Source organism: Gracilinanus agilis, chromosome 2, assembly GCF_016433145.1.
Source record: "Gracilinanus agilis isolate LMUSP501 chromosome 2, AgileGrace, whole genome shotgun sequence".
In the NCBI taxonomy this organism is placed as follows: domain Eukaryota; kingdom Metazoa; phylum Chordata; class Mammalia; order Didelphimorphia; family Didelphidae; genus Gracilinanus; species Gracilinanus agilis.
The window spans coordinates 670,816,042-670,831,706 of NC_058131.1; positions in this window are offsets into that span (position 1 = coordinate 670,816,042).

A 15,665-nucleotide genomic window follows, 5' to 3' on the forward strand; every position below is an offset into this window, starting at 1 on the left:
CAGTTTGGATAAGTTCCCAAGATGCCAAGCCATTAGTAGTACCCTCCCCTAAAAGATGTAAAAATGTACAAATTCTTCCAAAGTCCCAAGGCTCATGATCTGGTACCCTTTGAGTAAAGTCTGGCTTAACTTGATGGATCTGAAACCCAGGAAGATCAAAGTCTGGGGTCAATAGGACCTCAGGATGCATGTTCCTTTTCACTCACAATAAAATGTAAACTTCCTGTTTGAATTCCATTCATCTATTTATCAAATTGTGGTCACAAGTCCGCTGGATTGTCACTAATTGATCATAAATTAACGTGATCAGAATGTAAACAGGACTTGCCCCGAAACTATTCTGGTGGCACCTGGTTTTCAGGAAATTCCCAAGGGCCTGAGAAATTATAAATCTATAGTGATTCATGAAGATCCCCTCTCAGCCCTCATGACTTCAGATTACTTGGCTGGAGGCTGTCATGCTGATTTTGTAGAGGAAGAATGAGCTCATTTCCTCCTGGTCAAAGAGAAATGGAGACCGTTATTGTAGGCCTCCCAACCCTTTCCCTTTTGCTCTCTCTTCTCCAAACTGAATAATCATCTTGGTTTTCCTAGGTTCTTCTTGTGGTCTTTATTTTCCTGCTACCTCTGGCCCATCCAAAGGTCTCTTAAGCCCCTTTAATGGGGCAGAATCCAGTATGAAGATTGCAAATTTCTTGAAGGCAGAGACTATCTCATTCTACATAAAAATTAGCATCATGCCTTGCGTGGAGTAATTCCTTCATAAATTCTTGCTGAATGGAAGAATGAATGAATAAGGACAGTTTACTGGTAGTCCTTTTGCCCTGCCATGGGCTGCTCATGGTCGCCCTCCCTGCACCACTGCTTCTCCTCCATAAATACCAACATTTATGTAGCACTTTATAGTTTTTCCAAAGTACTTTCACATGAAGTTTCATTTTATCCTTATAAAATCCTGGTGAGTTGGGTAAGACATATTATATAGTTGAAGGAACAAAGGCTCGTGCAGGTTAGGGAACTTGCTCAAGGCTATGCTGCCAGTGAGAGGTGCGGATAGTACTACCAAATATCAGTTGGAGATTTGAAGAATAGCTTTCTATTCTTGACTTTGACACTAACCCTCCCTTAAAACAAAGGAACACAGTTAAGAAAAAAACATCTCATGTTTCATTATAGTTTTCCCAGCCATATCTGACCACATCTCTCTGCACTGGGGGACTTTGTGACTTTGAGCAAGTCAGTTATAAGTAGAAAGGAGTAGAGTTCTGCCCAAGTTCTCAAATAGCTCTAAAAGTCTATCATTTCAAGTTCTGAAGCTAGACACGGCACCTGGTCTTTTGATCATTAGTCTGGTAAGGTACTGTGGTGCTCTCTGGGAAAGAGACACAAAGAGATTGAAGTCGTATAGTTCAGAACCATTTGAAGACAGAGGCCAGAGGGGTTTAAGATGAGATGGCATCGTGGCATGGTAGAGAAAGAAGGGGCTCCCGAATCAGGAATTATCATTCAGTCATTTTCAATCATGTCTGACACTTCATGACCCCATTTGGGGTTTTCTTGGCAAAGATACTGGAGTGGTTTTCCATTTCCTTTTCTAGCTCATTTTATAGATGAGGAAATAGAGGCAAACAGGGGTAAGGGACTTGCTCGAGATTACACAGCTAGTGTCTGAAGCCAGATTTGAACTCAGGAAGATGAATCTTCCTTATTCCAAGTTCAGTGCCCTTTGCTCTATCCACTGAGAGACCTGGGTTCAAATCCCTCTTCTGATACTTACTACTTGTGTGATTTGGGGCAAGTTACTTAACTTACCTCCAGTTTCCCCATCTGTAAAATGAGGAATTGAATTAGATGCTTTTGTCATCTCTTCCACTTATGCATTTATGACCTGAGGAGGTAGCAGTGGAAAGATTTCTTTCCTTTCTTTCAACAGAATTAGTTTTATTCATGCCTTTTGGGATTTTTTTTTTATCATATCATTTGTAGCTCTGAACCTTTCTTTATAAGAAAACAAGTTAAACAAAAACCACCCTTACTTCCTATACATCTGGCAAGCACATGCAACATCCTATACCCATAATCCCCCGCTTCTCCAAACAATGAAAAGAGATGAATTTCTCCTCTGTTTTCCAGATTCCATTTTCTTTTACCTGGCACCCTACTTCTGCCTGCTGAACAGAGAAACTTCAGTGTATGAGCTGGAAACAACTGAGAGGCCTTGGGTGGAAAAGTGAATTATAGCTAGAGTGATATGAGTCTTAGGGCAAAATAGGGCATCTGCTTCTGACTGTGTTACTAAGTGGCTATGCGATATTGTACCAATCACTTATCTCTATGAACCTCAGTTTTCTGGTTTGAAGGAGTTAATCTGCAATGTTCTTTCCAGCTCAAGAAAACTATGATTTTAAGACACCGAACCCTGCCTTGTGTCAAAGAAAACCTTTTAAGAAAAAATAATCTTGCTGGGTGTAGTGGCGTATATCTGTAATTTGTTTCTTAAAGAGGCTGAGACTAGTGGATTGATTGAATTGGGGACTTCTGAGCTTCAGTGAAGTTAAAGCTGATTAGACACCTATACTAAGTCTGGCAGCTAGGTGTCAAAGTGGATAGAGTTTGAGGGCCTGGAGTCAGGAAAATTCATCTTTCTGAGTTCAAATCTGGCCTCAGACACTTACTATCTAGGTAACCCTGGGCAAGGTGCTTCGCCCTGTTTGTCTCAGTCTCCTTATCTGGAAAGGAAATGGTAAACCCCTCCAGTGTCTTTGCCAAGGAAACCCCAAAAAGAGTCACAAAGGGTCAGATACAACTGAACAATAATCACCAAGTCAGACACCAATGTGGTGAGCTCCAGAGGGATGGGGTGGGCACCGTTAAGTCAAAGTAACTCTGTTTTGTGACTAGTTTTCCATCTTACGACTCTAAGTTTCACTGACCTTTGTATTTTGTATCCTTCAAATGTTTTCTGTAACCAACCCCTTCCAGGAGACCTCAGCACATGGCCTAATCCAATCATAACTTAACTGATGAACTTCTGTTCCCCTCTTGCACTGTGTACAAATTGTAAAACATCCAAAGAGCCATGAGCCTCCAGACCCTTGCAGTGACGGAGAGCCTTGGATCCAATTTATTTCTGCAACTGCATGCCTTGTTAAACAAATCATCGCCTGGATGTAAGTGGGTGTCTTCATTATCTCTAACAGCTCCAGGCTTCTTAGGGAGGGACAGTCTGGAAATAGGCAGGTCAAAGCTTCCATGCCATGGAATGGGTCCATGAGTGACCACTGAGCTTCCAGCCTGGGCAAGATAGGGAGACCCAGTATTTTTAAGAGAAGGGAAGGGGAAGGGAAGGAAAAGGAAAGGAAAAAACAAACATCTGATAGAGATCATATTTTATACAATGTACACCATATGCTTGTTATCCTCCATCCCTCTAATATGAGAAAGTTTCATAACCTTTCTTATTATCAAAAACATCTGATAGATAATATTTCATGCAAAGATCTCAATGTCATCTTCTATCTCCCAGACATGAGAAAATGCCATTATCTTTTCTACAACTTTTTGCAATTATGAAGAGTTTGTTTTCCTTTTATTGTTGAAGACACTATGCAACTATTCTCTTGGATCTGCTTATTTTCGGTTCTGCTTATTTTATTCTATTTAAATTCATACAAATCTTTCCATATTTTTTGAATTCCTCCCATGTGACATTTTTTAACTACACAATAATATTCTGTACCACTTAGAGGTCCGTGATGGGAGAAATATAACTGTGTTGCCATACAATTGGGACTAGTTTTTCCTTCAGAGGTATTAAGACTTGATTAGGGAGAGCAGCTAGGGGTCTCAGTGGATTGAGAGCCAGACCCAGAGATGAAAAGGCTTGAGTTCAAATCTAACCTCAGGTACTTCCTAGCTGTGTAACCCAGGGAAAATCACTTAACTCCCATTGCCTAGCCCTTACTGCCCTTCTGCCTTGGAACCTATATACCATATTGATCTAAGATGGAAGGTAAGGGTTAAAGAAAATCTCAACAACCTTGACTAGCTCAGGTTTTTGATATCACCTCTTGGTCATTTAAGGATAAAATATACATTAGGAACAGATCATGGTGGCTAACTCAGAAGCAGGGAAGCTTCCTGCAACTCAAGATGTCCTCAAATCCTTGTTGACTATCCTTTTCCTGCTATAGCTATCACTCCTTTTGTTAACTGTCAATGACCTACAACTGTCAGAACAGAACTCTAGCTCTGGTACGATCCGAATCAGATCAAGCCCTGTGGGAGAACCTGACCTCTAAAAGAGGGTATCAGACTTTTCCTTAAATTCTCTGACTCATTTATCCCCACCTCATTGTTGAACTCTGGGGTAAATCTCTTATATAAAGCTTAGATTTGACTTTCATCAAGGATCTCTCCAAAAAGGATTAATGGAGTCCCTTAATAGCTATCAGATATGTGCCTCTTATTTATTTCCTTTACCTTAAAAAATGTTGAAAAACAAGGCATACTTTGTGGTGTTTTTGTTTTAATTGCAAGAGCAATTAAAAACATTTAAGTCCTTATTATGTGCCAAGTACTGTGTTAAGAGACGATGGATACAAATACAAAAGCAAAGACAGTCCCTGTGGCCCTCAACAAACTTACATTCGGATGGGACAGATGACAAGCCTTCAGAAGTGACATTTGGTCTAGAAATTTACAGTGTTGGGTGAAGGAACATATGAAAGTAAAGTGACACTATTTGAAGCCAATGACAGAGATGATGACTATGGTTCATGGTGTAAGGCATAAGCAACACATTAACAAAAACTTAAAATATGAAATAGTGGGCAATCCTGAGGTGGACATTCCAAATCTTAGCAGTGGCCTTCGAAGTTGGAGACGTCAGGATCTCTTGGTTCCCTGAGCGATCAACTGGCAAAAGGGAAATTTTCCTTCATTGGAGTGGATGAGTCATCATTCCTCTTATATTCTCCTGGGAAGCAGGAATGAGTCTTAGGAAACTTGTAGAACTGCCGGACAGGCATTTCACCTTCATGAATATCAACATTGCCCAAGCTGCAGCTCATTTAAGGTCCACAGCTTCTAGCTAGTCAGGCACAAATGTTTGGTTCATCCTTCTGTCAGTGGTCATATTCTCCAAGAAAGAGCATGGCCTCATGGAATGTCTTCTGCTGCCAAGCCCAGACCCTCTTAATATCTCTAGAAATCTTCAGCTCATGAGGTAGTGGCCCTAAAAGTGCCAAGGATTGAAACATCCATCTCAGGATTACTGTTTGTTCACCTGTGCTCAGGAAAAGAAATGCAAAGTAGATGAAGCAGGACAAATAGAGATTTGTCCAGGCAAGCATATGCTCTCTGCAATATTTATTCTACTGCCATTGTGGTTGAGGGGAGAGAAGAGAGCTCATCTCCCCAGTTCACCGGAAGTCTGAGGGAAAGGATACATGAAACTCAAGTGACATATTCCAAAGGAAAAGAAAGAGACAGATAGACAGACAGAGACTGACTCTTGGTCTACTCATGAGTGGCTTCTCTTGGCTAAGTGGCCAGTCCTCCAAAGGCCAAGCATATCCTCAATCCCAACTCCATATCATGGGGACCAAGGACCAAACCAAGAGCTTCTGGTATTGAATGCTCTTTAGCATAGGGCCAGAACATGTGTCATTGGAAGCAGCCCAAGTCAGGCGGGAATCCCCTGAAAGATGTCAGGCTATAGGTTCAGCTCCATGGGAAATACCACGTCTAGCAGATCAGGGTGCTCTCCTGATTACCACCATTAAATAGACACATGTATAACTTTTTAACCACTTCCCAATTTGTGGGCACTGATTTTGTTTCTACTTTTATAGTACTATAGAGAGTGTTGATATAAATATTTCAGTATGTATTAGAGCTTTTTTTCTGTCTTTGACTTTCTTGGGATATGTGTGTAGAAATGGATTCATTTGGTAAGGGGATATAGACAGTTTAATTGCTTTTTTCTATAATTCCAAATTATAATAATGATTCAATGACTTCGCAAGTCATTGATGTGCCTATTTCTTCAATTTCTTGAATACATTAAAACTCATCATCTTTTTCTTTTTTGCATGGCGTAGGAGGAAACTTCAAAATTGTTTTAATTTACATTTCTCTTTATAAAAGTGGTCTGGACAATGTTTTCAGGTGATCGTTTGTAGTTCACAGTCCTTTTGAGAGCTGCTCATATCCTTTGATGATTTGACTTTGAGGAATAGTTCTTGGGGAGCCATTTAGAGAAATGTAGGGGATATGGGTCTTCATCCAAAGACTAGGACGAAGGAATCAATTCGGTACCTGGTTTACTGTGTGAATCTCTCTGACTTCATCTCTGACCCTTATTTCTTCCAGCTGAATGCCCATATCTTTAGTTCTGAGTACTGTGAGAATAAGTTGCAACACAATAAGTAGGAAAGGCCCTCTGAGTCTTAGAGTCTAGTAGTTCCTTTTAAGGTCTGTGACACATTAGCAGAAGCACCTATATTTATTAGGGACTGTTCAGTGGCAGGGCAGGCTAGAACCCGATTCATGCTGGAAAATAACTGAATTCTCCCTGTGGTGAGGGAGGTATGTCTGTCTGTAAGAGAAAGAGACACAGCGTTAGATCTCATGCTGCCAAATACAAGGCATATTGTGTGAGGGGGTTCCCCAGGGACTCTTCGATAGAAGCTAAGAACCCAAAACAAAACTCTTGACCAGGAATTTCCTAATAATAATTAATGCTATAATGCTATTAATAACACACCATGCTATTCATGAGAATCAGTATAGTAAAGAGGAAAGAGTACGACTTCTGGTGTTTGCGGATGTGAGTTCAAATTCTGAGTTTGACATTTGCTACCAGTGGGACCTTGGGCAAGTAAATCACTTAGCCATTCTGAGTCTCAGGTTCCTTATCTGTAAAATGAGAGGATTTATCTAGGTCTCTGAGATCCCTTTCAATTCTGCATCTACGATCTTAGGCTTGAAGTGTCTGACTACAAGTCACAGAGCATTGTAGTCTCCTAAGGATCAAGAAAGAAACAGGCATTAACCAGAGGACAATAACCATAGACATGGTGGGTGTAAACTGGTTAGAACGTATTACAAACCAGGCATTATTTCAAAGCTCATCTGGAGTAAAGAATGGTATAAAAAAAGGCATAAATCAAGAAAGATAAACAGGAAGAGAGTGAGGGACAACTAATGGGCAGCTCGAGTGCTCTATCGGTATTCTTGTTGTAAGAGAAATCAGTGAAGGTCATCAGTCCATTGGGGTGACTCTCATGGGAAGGGAAGGAAAATAAGCATTTATTTAATATCTACAGTGTGCTAAATGGTTTACAAATATCATTTCGTTTAATCCTCTCGACAGTTCTGGGAAGTAGGTGATGTTTGTCATGCAATCGGTTTTTTCAGTTGTGTCTCCATATTCCTTCATGAGGCCATTTGGGGTTTTCTTGGTAAAAATCTCGGTGATTTTCCATTTCCATCTCCAGCTCATTTGACAGATGAAGAAACTGAGGCAGGGTCATACAGCTAGTAAGTATCTGATGCCAGATTTGAACTCAGGAAGATGAGTCTTCCTGACTCCAGGCTGTTCACTCTATCTACTGAGCCACCTAGATAGACAGAGGTTAAATGACTTGCCAGGGTCACTTAGCTAAGTCCATGTCTAAGGCTGGATTTGAATTCTGGTTTTCCTGACTCCTGGTCCAACTGTCTATCCACTGAGCCACTCATCTGCCCCAAGCATCCAAGGAGCGCTATATTAAGCGTAAGAACAGTGCCTTCTTTCCCATCTTAGAGGTGCTTCTTTGTACTAGACTTAGAGAAATGATCAATTTGTAGTGTCATCCTTGGGAAAGTAAGAGAAGGCTTCTTTGTCCTTGGCCCCCATTTCCACAGTTACTTGGCAGAGAGGGAGGAGAATAAGGATCTGCAGCTGGGAGCTGATGAGAATCAAGATTCACATCTGGGATGATTGCACCATCCCTTCTGGTCACCTTCTCCCTTCCCCTTTTATGGCTTCATGGCTCAGGGCAAAGGTTCAGCCAGATGCTCTTCTTCCTCCTCATGCACAGGACAAAGTAGTATCTTTCCTCTTCAGCAGACTGGGGGACACAAACTTCGGAGGGTTCAGAGGCAGTGGGCAGAGCTCCTTCTCCTTGTTCAAGCAACCCTAAATGGTTAAGACAAACCGAAGCTATGCTGGGGCTTCGAGCCCAGTTCAGAGCCAGTGAAACATGATCTGGGAGGGACTGGGGTTGGATAGCTTCCCTGCTCTCCCCTTCCCCCCCAGAGCTGTGTGGGAAGCCGAGTAGAGCTACATGCTTGAGTCCTTACTCATGGGAAGCAAAAGGCCGCAGGGGCCAAACCCTGAGGTTATGTGCTCTGTAGTCAATGGAGCATGATGGGCCGGTGGCCAGTATCTATCCAGCTGCAAGCCCAGCTAGAGTGAGCAGCAAAAACTGCACAACTGCTCACTCCCCAGTCCCTAAACTTGACTTCTTTCTGGCTTGGACCTTAGCTCCACCCCAGCTAAGTAAGGTATACCTGGTGGATTTGAACCTTTACAAAAATCATATGGAAAAGCATTTGACTTGGAGGCAGCTAGGTGGAGCCACACCTAGAAATGGAGGGTCCTGGGTTCAACTGTGACCTCAGACACTTCCTAGCGGGGTGCCCCTGGGCAAGCCTTTACTACTCTTCTGCCTTGGAACCAATACACAGTATTGATTCTAAGATGGAAGGGAAGGGAAGGTTATTTGACTTGAGCCTGAATACTGCTCCACAGTAACTTCTTTTTATAAAAAATTACTTTTATTCTGAATTTAAACACCAAATAAAATGAGCATTTTCATATGCATAGGAGAGGAGAATAAGAGGATTGTTCATGAGGTGGATCTCATGTCCGTCTTGCTTTTCATAAGTATGGTCACGCAGTGAGCACCCACGTGGGAGCTAGATTAGGCTATTTTACTCTTATTTTTCTACCTATTTCTCATCTTTTATCTATCCAAGTGATTCTAATAAACTTTATTAAATTTTTAGGAACAGAGTCCTAATTTTACTATTACAATATGAAGTCCAACCTTTAGTTTTCATAGCTGTCCTGCAAGTCTGTGCTTCTTAACAGCCTTCCTTCTGTTTTCTTTTCTGCATTCTTTTTCCAGAGGCCTCCATGGCTCTCTCTCTTTTTTCTTTTGTTTTTTTCTCTTCTCATCTCCCTACCGCCACCATCATCTTCCACCCTAGAAAAAAGAAAAAGAAAGCCCTTGAGACAACCAAGTTAGTAACATCTAATTCTTCCTCTAATTCTCCTGAGGCAGAGCACAAACAGACTCTAGTTTCAGCACGGAACTGGGTTCAAGGCCAGGCTCTGGTCCTAAAATTCCCCCCAGACCAAGAAGGGTTCATAGATTGTTAGAGATAGAAAAGACCTTAAAATTACCCAGCCTAGTGCTTCTCAAGCTTTTTGATATCAAGATTCTTATACTCTGAGGGCAGCTGAGTAGCTCAGTGGATTGAGAGCCAGGCCTAGAGACAGGAGGTCCTAAATTCAAATCTGACCTCAGACACTTCCCAGCTGTATGACCCTGGGCAGGTCACTTGACCTCCATTGCCTAGCCCTTACCACTCCTCTACCTTGGAGCCAATACACAGGGTTTAAAACTCTTATACTCTTAAAAATTATTGAGGATCCTCCAAAGAACTTTAGTTTATGTGGGTTATATCTATATAATATATATGTATATATTTTCCACTTTAGGAATTATAAAAAATAGTCTTAATGTCATGGGAATCTTGAAAAGAAATCTCTGACCTAATCCAACTTCCTTAATTTCCAGATGAGGCAACAAAGGCTCTGCCTACACCCTGAAGAACAATAATGGGACAGCTATCAATTATTACCTGTGCCAGGGAGCTGGGCAGCAGCAAGGAAGCTGGCAGCTAAGAAATCTATAGAACAGATTAGCTGGGGCACACCACAAAGCAGAATTGTTCTTTCTGTAAACTCTGTTAAAGAGAGAAGTTCAGAGATTTCCTAAAATAGTAATTTTGGTAGCATGATATGTGCAGCTGGATGCTGAGATCTTGCTCAACGTCAGGAAATTTGGCTGTGGGAACTCTGCCTTGAGAGCACTAGGAATTTTCTACAGTCTTTGTCCTCAAGGTTCTCCCAAGCTAGGTTCTTTATCCAAAATGTTTTGCAAACCATAAAGCTCTACATAGTTCTACTAGTAATGATGGCAGTGAGAGTGTGGTGTGTAGAGAACTGGTCTCAGTGTCAGGAAGACTTGGTATAAGCCCGGTTTCTGAAGAATATACTGACTGGGTGATTCCAGGTCTTGAGCCATCAGTACCCTGGACAACATCCCAAGTCTAGGGTTCTTGACTTTTTTGTTATAGACATGGCTTTCTATTCTTCATTAATTATGATCACACTTTTTTTTGGCCAGAGTCAACATCTGGTCTAGCCTATGGATTCACTTCCCAGGATAATGTTTTAACGTGCATAAAATAAAATCCATAAGATTACAAAGGAAAACAATTATGCTGAAATACAATTGTCGATATATTTTTAAAACCAAGTTCATGAACTAAAAGGAGCTGAATGCATTAAAGCCACAAAAGGGGTTGGAGGAGAGCAAGAGATAAAGACTCACCACCTGCTGGGTCACCATATGACCCAGACAATACAGTTCTTTTTTTGGAAGCAATTCTTTTATTTTATTTTTTCTAATTACATGTAAAAAAGAACTTGTAACATTCATTTTTTAAAATTTCAAGTTCCAAGTCCTCTCTCTCCCTCTTCTTCCCACCCCCCCATTGAGAAGGCAAGCAATTTGATATAGATTATACACGTGCAGTCATGCAAAACATATTTTCATATTAGCCATGTTGCAAAGGAAAAACACAGACCAAAAAAAACCCCCCAAGAAAAATAGAGTTTAAAAAAACAGGATGCTTTGATCTGCATTCAGACTCCATCAGTTCTTTCTCTGAAGATGGATAGCATTTTTCATCCTAAGTCTTTCAAAATTCAGACAATACAGTTCAAATGAGAAAGAAGCTGTTTGTTCAGCAGCCCCAAAGGTATTTGCTTTGGGACAGTAGGCCAAATCAGAAGGGTCTTTTTTTTTTTAACTTTCTCTTTTTTTCCAATTACACATAGAAACAATTTTTGACAATTGTCTTCTGACATTTTGCCATTTGGATTCATATACATGGAAGAACCATGTAGACCCTGGAGAAAAGCTGAGGATTTATTAGCATGTTAGAGAGTTGTCCTGATGGGAACTGAGTTCCTCCTGAGCTCACTATGTGTACTTTATGGATTTTCAGTATTTTTGTCAGTTTTGACCATCTGCATTTTCTATAGGCTAAAATACAAATGATCTTCTACCCATATGTGAGTGTTATCTTGAGGGTTTATGTAATGGCTGAAGGACCCCTGTCGTTCACATTTGTGGAAACTTAGATGCAGGCACTTTTGGAGATTTTCCCAGTGTAAATTCCAGGAAGGAGCAAGAAGCCAGAGAGAAAATGACCCTTTTAAGGCAACCCCCAGGACAGGATCCAGCCTGTTTGAGTCCAAAACCATGGAATACAAGTGATATTATCATGCCTTTCCTATCTTATTAATGAATACAAGTAGGTGTGAAGATGGGAATAAGGGATAGGATGGGGTTGGGGAGGAGCAGGGCCATTTTTCTGTTTATAGTTTCTTCAGGTTTGTCTGTGAGGTTGTCTGTGGCACAAAATGTAGTCATAATTAATGAAGAATGGAAAGTCAATGCTTTCAATATCACATCTGTCCTAATACCCCTTTCGTCCACCCCCATTCACAGCAATAGACAATGACCTCCTGTCATCAAATTTAGCCTGGAGAGTATGAGTATCTGACCTTGTAGTCAAGAGGGTTGCTACTTCTTAGCCTGGACAGTATTTTAAGTCTTTTCTAGCCACCCAAGATGGTGGCTTGGATGCCATTTCAAGAGTCCAGAGCTATAGCACCATTCTTGCCCAAGCCAAAGACTCAGGGCTGAACTTTGGGAATGTGTTTACTTTATGGTTCAGTATAGCCACAGTTAGGAAGGAAAACAATTTGGAGTATAACCAGAGTGGTTAAATATTATGGGTTTCAGCTGAGTTCATTGAAAGCTCTAAACAATTTTTAGAAACATCAGCAAAGTCCTAAAGTCTACTTTACATAATGTATGCTCATAGCCTCTATTGTGCCCTCATTGAAGCTCAGCAACTCATTTATACTTGTTTTGATGTTCCTTCCCTCTTTCCTAATAAATCAATCAATCAATCAATCAGTCAATCAACCAATCTCAACCAACAAGCATTTTTTGAATGTCTCCAGAATCTTGCTCTTGAAATCATCTCTTTTCTCAGATATTTTCCATCTCTAACTTTTCCACATACTCCCTCTCCTTCACTTACAAACATGTTCAGCCTAACAACAAAAAACTTCCTTTGACTCTTCTCTCATATAAGAATAATTAGCCATAATCATTATTATAGCTAGCTTTTATATAACTCCTTAAGGTTTTCAAAGAACTTTACAACAATCTTGAGAGGTAGGTACTATTGTTCCCACATGTTGCAGTTGAGGAGACAGAGGTGAAATGACTTGCCCAGGGTCAAAGCAATTATAGGAATGAGGCTTGATTTGAACTCAGGTCTTCCTGACTAATTCAGTATTCTCTCTACTATAACATCTTTTTTTAAATTAATTTATTTTTCAGGCATTTCTAATTCTAATTTCTAATTAATTCTAATTCTAATTCAAGTCTTCCTGATTCTAAGAACAGTGCTTTATCCATTGTACCATCTAGCTGCCCTGTTAAACCATCTAGTCGTCATTAATAACGCATGCATTTATCATCCCATCTGTCTCTTATCTTTCAGGACCAAATTATTTCTTTTTTTTTTAAAGACTATGTCTGGTTCAGTTCCAGGTAATTTAACAGACATTTATTAAGCACATATTACTTGCAAAGAACTATGCTGGAGATACAAAGGCAAAAACAAAAAGCTCCACCACCAACCCAACCATAAACCAGCCCTTATTATGAAGAAATTTAAATTCTCTTTAAGGATGCAGCACACTTGATTTGGTCTGATACAGTAATTTAAGGAAGAAGGGAGTACCAGCAACCACAGAGATCAGGTCGCAAACTTGAGTGACTGGGAAAGATGGTTGTCCATTCAACAAAAATGGGAAATTTTAAAATAAGTGGGGTCTTGGGAGGGGGAGAAGATTATAAGTTCCATTTTGGATTCTTTGAGTTTGAAATGCTGATGGAACATACCCAGAAGGTAGTTAAAGATGTAGATCTAGAGTTCATAGAGAAATTTGGGATGGATATAATAGATTTGAAATCATCTGCATAAAGCTAATAATATAACTCATGGGAAGAGATGGGATCACCAGCTGAGGTTCCCTTTTTGTTTTTGAGGTGGACCAATGACATTGCAGTCGATATGATTTGTGCATGAATTGGATCTATCTATCTATCTATCTATTTGTTTGTTTGTTTGTTTGTTTGTTTGTTTATTTGTTTTTAAGCCCTTACCTTCCATCTTGGAGTCAATACTGTGTATTGGCTCCAAGGCAAAAGAGTGGTAAGGGCTAGGCAACGGGAGTCAAGTGACTTGCCCAGGGTCACACAGCTAGGAAGTGTCTGAGGCCAGACTTGAACCTATGAATTGGATTTAAATGAGGCTAAGTTGTACAAAGTCATCAGCCTCACTCTCATCCAGAGTCAATTGAACTCCAATGGTAGGACAAAAGTCAGGATGAATGGCAATGACTTGGAATGACCTTGATTTCTTTGATGTCTAATAAAGCTTTAAAATCCATAGTGCTGGGACAGCTGGGTGGCTCAATGGGTTGAGAGCCAGGCCCAGAGATGGGAGGTCCTGGATTCAAATCTGGCCTCAGACATTTCCTAGCTGTGTGACCCTGAGCAAATCACTTAACCCCCATTGCCTAGCTCTTTCTGCTCTTTGATCTTGGAACCAATATACAGTATTGATTCTAAGACAGAAGGTAAGGGTTTAAATTTTAAAAATAAATAAATGAAAAATTTTAAAAATAAAATAAACTCCACAGTGCCCACTTCAGCTACCTTCATAGACATTGGAACAAATTATTTTCATCTTTCCCTTCTGCCAGGGGAAGTTTTCATATGCCTGTAGTAGGCATCCCCCGCCAAGTTACCAATGGGTTTGAGGTCTAACAGTTACTCTCAACCTGGTTTAAACCAGCTGCCAAGATGGTTTATTGAGTTGTGGCTGCTGAGAATGCTATGGCTTCTTGTAGCTACAAGTGAGAGCTGGGTGGCAGGTGGATCCAAAGGAGGAAATCATCCCTGAAAAATGCTGGGCAAGTCCTCCACCAGATGTACAAATTTTTCCTGAAAACCCTAAACACTCCTGTAAGAAAGTGTTGAAAGAAGAAAAGAAGACTCAGGACAGAACTTTTGGGGAAACCCTTGCTTAACAAGGGTAGAAGGGAAGGAAGGAGACTAAGGAAGAAGAGTCTGACAAGTAGGAGAAAAAAAGGAGAAGAGAAAGTGTCACAGAAAGTAGTCAATCGTGTGAAAAACTTAAGAGAAGTCAAGGAACATGAGGTTGAGAAAAGTCCATCGGGTTTAGCAATTAAAACATCACTGATAGGGGCAGCTGGGTAGCTCAGTGGATTGAGAGCCAGGCCTAGAGACGGGAGGTCCTAGGTTCAAATCCGGCCTCAGACACTTCCCAGCTGTGTGACCCTGGGCGAGTCACTTGACCCCCGTTGCCCACCCTTACCACTCTTCCACCTATGAGCTAATACACAGAAGTTAAGGGTTTAAAAACCAAAAAAAAAAACAAAACAAACAAAAAAAAAAAACATCACTGATAAACTTGGAGAAAGCAGCTTCAATAGAGTGGTGGGGTTAGAAATGAGATTGCAAAGGACTGAGAAATGAATGGGTGGTGAGGCAATGGAGGAAATGACTATCAGCTATTCTTTTGACTTCCCCAGCAGCCACTTTCTTTCTTTTTTTAATAATAAACTTTCTTCAATTATATGTAGAAACAATTGGTTTCTGACATTTTCCAATTCAGATTCTCTTCCTCGCTCCCTCTCCTCCTCTCTGTGGTGGTAAATAATCTGATATAGGTTACATCGTGGCTTTCACGTAATAAGTATTTCCATATTTCCCATGTCATGACCAAAAACACAGATAACATATACAATGAAAAACTCACGAAGGAAATAAACAGATGTTGTGCTTTGATCTACAATCAGATTTCAACAGTTTTTCTTTGGCTATGAATATTGGTTGGTTGGTTTTTATGAGATTATCTTGGAATCTTGTTTTGCTGACCATACTTTAGTCCTTCACAGGACTAAAGTATGTATCATTGTACAATATTTCAGTTATACACTGTTCTTTCAAGTATACACTATTCTCCTGGTTCTACCCATCTCACTTTGCATCAGTTCATATAAGTTTTTCCATATCCTTTTCATTTCTTATGGCACAATAGTTTTCCTTTACAACCATATACCAGAGCTTGTTCAGCCATTTCCACTTGATGGACACTCCCTTAGTTTCCAATTTTTTGCCATTATGAAAAGAGCTACTAAAAATAAT